The sequence below is a fragment of the Canis lupus genome, chromosome 28 (assembly GCF_011100685.1).
Source record: "Canis lupus familiaris isolate Mischka breed German Shepherd chromosome 28, alternate assembly UU_Cfam_GSD_1.0, whole genome shotgun sequence".
In the NCBI taxonomy this organism is placed as follows: domain Eukaryota; kingdom Metazoa; phylum Chordata; class Mammalia; order Carnivora; family Canidae; genus Canis; species Canis lupus.
Genome location: NC_049249.1, coordinates 5,825,629 through 5,836,638, shown reverse-complemented (window position 1 = coordinate 5,836,638; position 11,010 = coordinate 5,825,629).

Sequence of the window (11,010 nt, the reverse complement as noted above, 5' to 3'; positions counted from 1 at the left end):
GGGCAAAAGCAGTGCAAAGCTGGAGTCAAGGAGACTGATGAGGAGGCTGTGTGTGGAGGATGATGAGGCACAGATTGAAGACCTTGGCAGGGGAGCCGATTCTGATGCATGGTTAAGACATTTAAAAACCCTCCTTATCTGTGACTCAACAGCTGGATTTTACATCTGGCTCTATCACTTCCTTGATTATCACTTGCAGTGGGGGAAAGAGACCCATGAACTAAGCCTTACCCATTGTAGGTCTGCTCTTGAAGCTCCTAACATTCAAATGGATGGAATTTCTTTCTGTAATGCTGGCGATGTAACTGCGCGCAGCCTCCCAGCCCACCGGGGTGGGGGCGGGGGACACGAGAGAGAATGGTTAAATAAAAACAGTTCTATTTTGGGCACGTTTTAATGACAACCTCCTCTTCGAAATATTTTTCTTGCAATGCCTTTTCTGTGCAGTGTCATTGGAAGTGTTTTTAATTTCAGAGAGAGGCTGCGGCACAGGATGTTAATCAATGAAATTCTGGCATGCTTTTCTATGAATGTGCCTCATTATTTATATTTACCACTGACAGAGATGAGTGCTTCAGCCCAGGCGATATTATCATTCATGCCTGGTTAATACAGGAAAAAAACAAATGCTGTAGGAAATGCATCCTGATGCTGCTGGGAGGGAGAAGGACCTACTCTAGGTCTCTGGGATATTTCATTGTCCCTAGGCCTTCCCTGTGAGTCACAGGACAGAAATTGGAGGCGGAGAATGCAGAATAGCACAGTCGTCTGGACTAAAAAATAAGTTTGGGCTGAAATGCTGGATAATAGTATTTATGTATTCCTTGCTTGCAGGTTCCTGCAATGCTTTCTGTTCTGTATGCATGGGATGCAGCCAGCAATGCCAGCGTTTTTGTTCCTCTGAATTCCTGTCGTTGGACACTGCCAGGATTTAGGGTGGGGTCAGCCCGGGGCCATTTTAGCCCCAATAAAGGTCTGTTTTATTAAAGGCCTGCTTGTCCCTTGCCTGTTTACTGCTGCCTAATACAACACTTTCTTTATCTCTTTTTGGCGCTGCCCCAAAGAAAGCAGCGAGACTTGCTGCCTTGGGATTCTAGCTTCTATCTTCAGTCTGGTCGCCTGGGGTTTAGGGGCTCAAAAGGGGAAAAGCTAGAGCACAGCATTTAGGACAGAAGTCCCTGTGTGCCGTAATCGATGCAGGGCAGCCGCATGGATGACCAGGATGCTTCTGAGCCTCGCTGTTGCGTGGTTTCTGCCCCCAGCAGTGGGAGAACCTGCGGTGTCACTCACATGCTCCCCTGCCTCTGCCTACTCCGGGGACAAGATGCCGAGCCCAGGGACTGGGAACCTGCCAGGTGTTTCCCTGGGAGACCTAGCTAGTACCTGGGAATGTGCACTCTGATTTTATCTGAACGATTACCCTGTTTTCACCCACTTCTCTGGTCCGGGTGGCCACTGGGCTAACAGGTCGGGTCACCTGTAAGCAGAGTTGGCATCCTGAGTGTGCGCCCTGGGAGGTTGCACAGGGCTCCACACTGTAAAGCGCCCCCCGTCTTATGTATGGGTTTAATGTATGTAAGTATTTCTTAGCACTTTTTAAAAAAGATTTTATTTATTTATTCATGAGAGACACACAGAAAGAGGCAGAGACATAGGCAGAGAGAGAAGCAGGCTCTCTGTGGGGAGACCGATGGTGGACTCAATCCCAGGATCCCTCGATGACACCCTGAGCTGAAGGCAGATGCTCAACCACTGAGCTACCTAGATGCCCCTCTTAGTGCCTTTAAAATAAGGGGACTTGGATTTTCATGTGGCACTTGGGTGCTGCAAATTAGGTAGCAGGTCTTGACTATAAGACGGGATCTTTGAGCATTCCCGAGGAAGGCAACTGACTGTGGAGAAAGTTCCTTTTTTAGGTTCACCAGTGATATTCCAATTCTCAGGGGATTAAAGGAAGCATATGAGGCAGTGACAAGTATGAATGCCTACGAAATCCTGAGATCTGTTCACAGCTGAGGAGTGGGGCCCACTGATTCAGTAGAAAGGCCAAGTGTCGTGTAGCCTTGAAATGGCCAGCCCTGCAGAGCTAGAAAGTTCAAAGAGGGTGGTTGGCAGTGGCAGGTGCAGCTGGGAGGTCAAGGAGGTGGAGTAGAAAGAGGCCCTTGAATATACCCTTGAAGAGGTAATCGGAGACCTAGAGAAGTCTTGGAAGAGAAGGGTAAAAGCCGGCTGGAATTGAGAGGAGAATTCCAAAAGTGAAGTGGAGACCACAAGAAAGAGAACGTGTTTGGGAGACTTTAGAGATGAAAGTTGGTAGGGCTGCAGATGTGCAGATGGGTGGCCTGCACCAGTCTGCTGGTCACTGCACAGGCGCGGAGGGCAGAGGAAAAGAACTGGGCCAGGACACCAGCAAAGGGGGTGAGGAGAGGGAGGGCCATGGCGGAGGCTCTAGCACACACCTGAGTTCCCAAATCCTTGCCACCGCCACCACCCTCACCCCGATTGGCAAGCTCCTGAGCAGCCACTGGTGAAGCAGAAGGAGGGTGTCAAGCAATGCTTCTGAAAATCTGGTCTGCGAACATGTGCAGGAGAACCACTATCTGGTGTTTGTTCCTAATGCATTTTCTAGATCCTAACCTGGACCTCCACTATCAGGATCTCTCAGGGCCCTGGGCACGGGAGGGCAGGAATTAGCATTTTATGCTAAAGTTCCCAGGTAGTCCTGATGGCCCCAAACATATTTGAAAACCGGGAGGAATAGATCCGGCTGTGTCGGGAGGGCCCAGGTAGGGAGTGAGGTCAGCGAGGGCAGATCCTGGGCACTGGACTGTATAATATAGTGGTGCAGGGGCTGGGTCAGAAAGGGAGGGTGTGGATGATGACTCGAGTCATTGCAATGCACAGCTGTCACAAACGGAGGTGCCTCTCAGCAGCTTCCCACCACCAGTCCCCAGCCAATTCCACACACACCCCCCCTTCTTGACTCTCTGAGAGTAACTCTCTCCTGCAATCACCAGGGAGGATTAAGAATTTCCAGTGAAGACTGTTACTGAAAGTTGTACTCGGGCCTATCTTGTTTTTGTTTGGAGGTAGTTCGCCTAAGGAAGGTCCAAACAACACAAGCCATATGAGGGGTTTTTAGGATAAAAGGGAAGATCCCATCAGCTCGATGTACCGAGTATGCCCAGTACTTGGCTCTGCTCCCAAGCCAAGCACTACCCACTGGTTTCTTCTTCCTTCTCCAGCCTCACGCTTTGTTCAAACTCTCCTTGCTAAAATATCCAGAAAACTTCCAGGCCTTGGCTTTGGCAAAATTCCTTATTCTGGGTTCAGCCTTTCAGCCCTAGACAAATTCAATCTCCTTAGGCCACCGATTCTGCTAGCGTGAAGAAGCTGGCAGGATTTATGTGTGTTCCTCACATTCAGCCTCTTACTCAGTTTCCCTAACCTCTGGCTTCCTCTTCTCTCTAAGATTCCTTTGCAAATCTATTTTGATTAATCCCTGACTGATGTCTCACTAATCTGATGATTCCTTCCAGGCAGACCGGTTTGCTTCCCAGCTTCTCAAAGAACTGATTCCCAAAGAACTTCTCAAGATACCAACAATCCCATGGTTCCTGAATGTTTTCAAAAGCAGTCTTTCTCAAACGTTAGCATGCAGACAGGTCACCTGGGAATACACAGTCTCATTTAGAGGGTTTGGGCGGGACCTGAGATTCTGCTTCTGGTCCCAGTCATGCTTACGCTTCTGGCCCACGGTTCGTACCCAGAGTGGCAGGTTTTATAAAGGAGTAGCTCATAATTCTCTCCCCTGTCCTGCTCTATCTGCTCCAGGCTTACTATTATTTTTTAATCATATCCTCATTCTACTTTAAACACAGGAACAGGAAAAGAACCTATCTGTAGCTAATTTGGATTTAGTTTTCTTGTTTCTAGTCAACTTGATCTCTCTAAACCAACTGCAAATTAGCATCCCACCCACAAATTTCTACCATTTTCTTTGCATTATTTTCTCAGGGCCCAATTGCAAATGTCTTGTGCACAAGACATGTTATAGAGATAGAAGGACAGTGAGTTGTAGACAGCAGCGAGCAGGCAGGCTTCCTCCAACCACCAGATGACATGGAACGAAGCTCCAAAAGTTGGGCTCAGAGGGGCCTAGTTCCCCGTGCCCTGGGCCACTTGCTGAGTTATCTCACATACTCTGTCTCATGGCTTTCACACCCAGCACCTCAGTTTTCTCATCCTTTGCATTAGCAGTTGTTAAGTAAAAAGGAGCCAATTGCTAGAACTCCTAATTTTAGAAAAAAAAAATCATAATTTTTCTACTTGTATTTAGGGGCTGAAAACATTTATTTCTTATAACATTTACATTTTAAATAAAGATTTCTTTATATTTGCACTTTTTATTTTGTACTAGGTAAGTGAATTGAGTGAATTGCCTCTCTAAAAATAAAGTTTTGGAATTGTGACAAATGTTTTACAATAGTAATATTTGAAGATGGAAAAATGGTTATTATTAAACATACATCTTAGGTCTTTCCTGTCACTAAAACCTTCTGCTTATTCCTCAGGATCCCCACCACCTTCAAACCACTGCCTGAATTTCTTAACTTCTCACAGCTGAACCCTTAGAATGACCCATACTTATTCAGAGACATCTTCATCCACGCTGTCTCATGAAGTGTCTGAAGTGGGCATCTGTTATCACAATTGTACTGAACTTGCCCTACAAGGACATTAGCTATCTCTCAGTCACTGAGTCTAATGGCTTCTCAGTCTGTTTATTTGCCCTGTCTGAGCAGGTGATGCTGTCAACCCAGAAGACCAGAAACAAAGCAAGGATGTCTACTTCACCATGTCTGTTCAACCTTTGCATTATAAATATTTATAATACAAATATATATACAAGGTATATAATACAAATATACATAATAATTATGTATAACATATAAATGTGTTAGATATTTATGTACGTAAATGTATTGTATATTATATATAATATATATTTCTGTACATTAAAATGTTTTGACGTCTCAAAAAAAAAAAAAGAGAAAAGAGAAAGGATCGTGCCTGGGGAGAGGCTGGTTCTTCTAAAACTAGTCAATTCTAAGCGATTACAAAGGGCTCAGCTGAAAGCATGCATTTGTATTAAAACTAGACAATCTAGAGCCAAACTTTCTCTGGCCCAAACTCCCCAGAAGGCAGTCTTCCTCTACTTTAATCATCCCAGGGCCCGGTACCAGGCAACCAGACACCATCCTTAGAGCCTAGAACCTGCTGAAATTGTTCAAACTAGCCAGTGCTAAACTGTTCATCCTTCTCTGCCTTATCTTTCCCACAGAAACCCTCATAAAGACTCCATCCTTGGTTTTCCCCTTTCTCCTGTTTTCCTCCTGACTACCTAAGGCTTTCCACGTGGCCCTGTGTGGCATGCCATGCCTCCTGTTACTAGGACTTGTGAGAATAATAAACTTTTGTTTTTCTGAACCTCTCCTGTGTTTTCTCTTGTGGTTGTATCTGACTGATCATCACATAAAATAACTAGAACACCTTGTTCCTGGGGATTTTAGACAGAGCCATAAATCAAGAAAAAAAAATACACAGCATCTAGATAAAGAAAGCAAGAAATATCCATAGATGACATGATTATCTATGTAGACATTTCTTTAAAAAAGCCTACTAGAATTAATGAGTGAGCTTAACAAGGCTACATCATCAAGTGGACATTGAAATTCCAAAACAAAACCGTTTACAATAGCATCCAAAAGAAGAGATACTTAAGGATAGATATGACCAAAGATGTTCAAGGTATGTGCACTGCAAACTATAAAACATTGCTGAAAATAATGAAAGAGGGCCTAAATAATAGGATCTTGGAATGGATGTGGAACAGAAGAATCAATATTATTGCCAATTCTCCTCAGATTTACGTATAGATTCAAGGCAGTACAACTGAAATTATAGTTGGCTTTTATTTTTGTAGAAATTGACAAGCTGTTTCTAAAATTCATAGGGAAATGCCAAAAACTTAGAATTGCCAAAACAGAATTAAGTTGGAAATCTTATACCACTTGACCTCAAAACTTATTCTAAAGTTACAGGAATCAAGATATACGTTGTATTGGCATAAAGATAGACAAATAAATTAACAAACAGAATAGAAAATCCAAAAATAGACCTACACATATGTAGTAATTGATGTCTGACAAAGGGGTGCTAGAGCAATTGGATCTTTGTACACAAGAAATTAACATTAACAAAAGAACTAAAACATATTTAAAAAAAAAACCAAAACCTCTTCAGTCTATAGCTTGTACCATATATAAAAATTAACTTAAAAAGTGGATTGGGATGCCTGGGTGGCTCAATTGGTTAAGCATCTGACATCAGCTCAGGTCCTGATCCTGGGGTTCTGGGATAGAGCCCTGAGTCCATCTCCCTGCTCAGTGGGGAATCTGCTTCTCCCTCTCCCTATCTCCCTGCTCATACTCTCTCTCTCTCAAATAAATAAATCAATAAAATATTTTTTAAAAATGGATTATCGACCTAAATATAAAACCCAAAACTGTGGAAATTTTAGGAAAAAACATAGGATAAGAACTCCACGACCTTAGTTTACCCTGAGATTTCTTAGTGACGGCACAATCCACAAAAGAATGCATTGATAAATTGGACTTTATCAAAAAGAAGAACAGTTCTTCGAATGACATTGTTAAGGCTAGTGTAAAAAAAAAAAAAAACAACAAAAAACAAACACACAGCCTGGGGCGGCGGGGATGCTTATAAATCACGTATCTGGTAAATGACTTCTGTCCAGAATTCATAAAGAATTTTCAGATCTTAATCCAGAAGTTCACTGACAAGTGAAGGTATGCACAAAAAATCTATCCTTTGCTATCCATATAACAAAATACTACTCAGCAGTCAAAAAGAATGAACCAAGGATAAACTGCGAAGATGGGTATAATCGATTCTAATCGTGCTGATTGAAAAAAGCCAGCCAAAAAGAAGTCCCCCTGTCCACGTCTGTTTACGTGCCCCGCCGTAAGGTAGAAGGAATTAGTAGGGGCTGGGAGCGGCTCAGGTAGCTGCCTACCAACGGGGCGGAGGCCGGAGGGAGGTAAAAAGGGATGGCCAAGGAGCACAAGGGCAGTTTGGGGGATGAGAGGTGTCCGTTCTCTTCATCACAGTCCCGGGTTCAAGGGTGTGTACATTTGTCAGCGCATCGTCTCTTGCAGTCCACCTCTGCTGCCCTGCCTCTCCCTGACCTTTGTCTGTTACTACTGCGCATCCTTCTAGGATACCCCAACTTTCGTGGGCTTTGGCTTCCTAAAAGAAAAGGAGGGGGGGCAGTCCGGGTGGCTCAGCGTTTTAGCGCTTCAGCCCAGGGCGTGATCCTGGGGTCCCGGGATCGAGTCCCGCGTCGGGCTCCCCGCATGGAACCTGCTTCTCCCTCTGCCTGTGTCTCTGCCTCTCTCTCTCTCTCTCTGTGTCTCTCATGAATAGATAGATTAAAACCTTAAAAAAAAAAGAAAGAAAGTAAGAAAGAAAGAAAGAAAGAAAGAAAGAAAGAAAGAAAGAAAGAGAAAGAAAGAAGAAAGAAAGAAAGAAAGAAAGAAGATCACAGAAAGAAAGAACGAAAGCAAGAAATCACAGAAAAAGAAAGAAAGAAAGAAAGAACGAAAGAAAGACCTACAGAATCCGACAAGAAGACAGAAAGAAAGAAAGAAAGAAAAAAGAAAAGGAGGGGTGACAGCATTTCAGGAAAAAATCTTTCAGGTGAAGAAGTATGAAAAGCTTCCTTACTTCTGTGGTACGACTGGGGGCTGGGGCTGGGGGTGGGGGTGGGAAAACCTCGGCTTCTGGCCCCTCTCCTTCCCTTCCTTCCCTTCCCGAGCCTTTCTCCCCACCTCCAGTTCTCTCTGCAGATGAGCACTGGGGTAATTGTCTCAGATGATCATCTGGAACGTTCCAGTGTCCTGCTTAGAGGCTTCTCGAGGCTCCCTATTGTTTTGTTTTGCGTATATTTTTATTGGTGTTTGATTTGCCAACATACAGTGTAACACCCGGTGCTCATCCCTCAAGTGAGGCTCCCCGTTGTTAAGACAAGGTCCTTGGCGGGATGAGCCTGGGTGTTATGCTATATGCTGGCAAATCGAACTCCAATTAAAAAAATATACCAGAAAAAAAAAAAAAAAAAAAAAAAAAAAGACAAGGTCCGGGTAACTTAGCCAGGCAGCCAGGCACTTTCCAATCCAGCCCTGCCTGGACTTCATCTCTTTCTTCCTCTGTAATGAATCCTCTGCTCCAGCCAAGCCGGTCTCCTTCCCCCTTCCACAGAGCTCTATCTCTTCCAGCTGCTTCTCCCCCTTGACTGATAGCTCCCTCCTTGGAGGCTTAGCCCCAGCCCTTTGGTTCCCTGCAACCTTTCTGACTCTGAGTCATCATTTCCTTTTCCTCCTTGGATTTCAGGCTGTTTAGGTCCAAACGTTTGGGCAATGAACCACACCTTGTTTTATGAAAGTTTTATTCTGCTATTTAACTTTCCACATATGTATGTATGTTTCTCTCTCCATTTGGGCGATTGCTTTCCTACGTATGTTGCAAAAACATCAGTGCCTCCAGCTGCTCAAACCATAAAGCTCCTTGTATTCAAATACTCCGGGGGAAAAGCTGCATACCATGCCCCTCTCTAGAAGATTCCCATTGCCTATCAACATATTAAAAAAATCTTAAAAAGTCCTGTACCGCTGAAACTTGGATTATATATTTGATTCGTTTCTTTACTTATTTTCTGATTCTTAACTGTTGAGAAAATCCTTCTTAACTTGAAAGGATGTTAATATTCCTCAGAATTGCTCTCAGAGTTGGGATGCCTGGGTGGCTCAGCGGTTGCGCATCTGCCTTTGGCTCAGGGTGTGATCCCGGGGTATCAGGATCGAGTCCCGCATCTGGCTCCCTGCATGGAGCCTGCTTCTCCCTCTGCCTATGTCTCTGCCCCTCTCTGTGTGTCTCTCATCAATAAATAAATAAAATCTTAAAAAAAAAAAAAGAATTCCTCTCAGAGGAGATTTGGGAAGTCCTGAATTAGATTATGAACACTTTATCCATCCCTGTAACCCCACCATGGTGCCTAGCCTACTGACCTAGTGCTTAGTAGGTGCTTAGGATGTATTCAGGGATTTGGTGAATAATCGTTAATGTTTTGCTCACTGATCTAAATTCTTCTAAGAGTTTCTTTCTGTGCCATCTTGAGAATGCCATAAAACAAATAAATAACCTTGCTTCCATTTCTTATTAAATTTATTGGCAGTAGACTCTGAAGCTTAATGGGATTTCTAAGTCCTCTATATGCTCCCATGTCGGCCTGAGAAAGATAGTTTGTACTCCAACACAGTGGGAACATAAAAAGTTCACTGAATTTTCTGCTTCTAATACACCAGACCCAGGCTCAGCTTTTTGTTTCAATGTCTGCCTTATCGTTTCATTTCACTCAGAGAAACGATTCAGAGCAAGGCTGGGGAGCCTTCTGGACTCCCGCAAAGGAACTACACAGAAATGTTACACAAACGGGTCATACTTCCAGGTCTCATTTTTTCACATTCCTGGGTTTGGATGTACTTTCACCAGCATGCTAGATAGAGAAGCTAATGATTTGGATCTGAATCTGAGATAGCAAAAGAAAAATAACTACAATTATTTCAATAACCAAAGTTGTGGTAGGGTTGCTAGCACCATGAAGCCAAAGTTTAATATTGGGATTCGAAAGTATTAGGAAATCTTAGAAAGGATTGACAGCGTTAGTGATTTTATTTTAGTTTTTTTAGTTAGTAGGACTTTTTTAAAAAAATTGCTTTTAATAGGTGATATATCTTATACATTGTAGTATTCATATTATGTCATACAATGTAATTCATTAAACATACATATATGTGTATATATATATAACAAAAATTCAACACATACAAAAGAGTGTATATCAAAAAGCTAATTCCCTCCCATCTCTGCTTCCCACCCAACCTGCCCTCCCCAGAGGCAACCCTTTTTAAAAGATACTTTTTGAATCTTTTGAACACATTCTATTCATATATAAGTACATATTTATGCAATCCCAAATGCTATCATGCAACTTACACTTCTTAACCTTGCTTCTTTCTTAGTATGCAGGAGACATGTCCATTTTAGTACCTTTAGGGCTTCAGTGTCCCATTCACCGTCTATTATTTCCATAGTGATGACCATTTTGTTTATTTTAATTTTCTTGCTAGCATAAATGATCCTATGATGAATATTCATATATGCACATGTCCTTTCACAAATGTGTGAATAAAACCATGTAATTAATAATTCTTTTTTTTTTTAAATTTTTATTTATTTATGATAGAGAGAGAGAGAGAGAGAGAGAGAGGCAGAGACACAGGCAGAGGGAGAAGCAGGCTCCATGCACTGGGAGCCCGATGTGGGATTCGATCCCGGGTCTCCAGGATCGCGCCCTGGGCCAAAGGCAGGCGCCAAACAGCTGCGCCACCCAGGGATCCCAATAATTCTTATATTTAGAAATTTTGGGGTCAAGAGGTTTACATATTTTTAAACTTTAATGGATCCCACTAATTTGCTTTCTTTAGCAGCCATGGTGGAATTTACAATTCTACCACCAGTGTATGACTGTCATTTCCCAACACCCTTATCTATACTATTTGTTATCCAACTTTCCTTTTAACTTTTTCCAACATAAGTTAAAGACATGTCATAATTTGGATTTCTTACAGGATAAGTGAAGTAATGTGAAACATTTTTCCAGATGAAAAACCTACAATACTTCCTTTTCTGTGAATTATGCATATTCTTTATCCATGTTCTGTTGGGGTATTGTCTTATTATTGATTCATGGGAATTCTTTTTTACTGTCTGTGGTATATATCAAAATAACTGACTTTAATCATTAATATTAAACTCCTGAAGGAGACATTAGACCATGATCTCTTCTAAAGTGTCATTCTCTTAAAT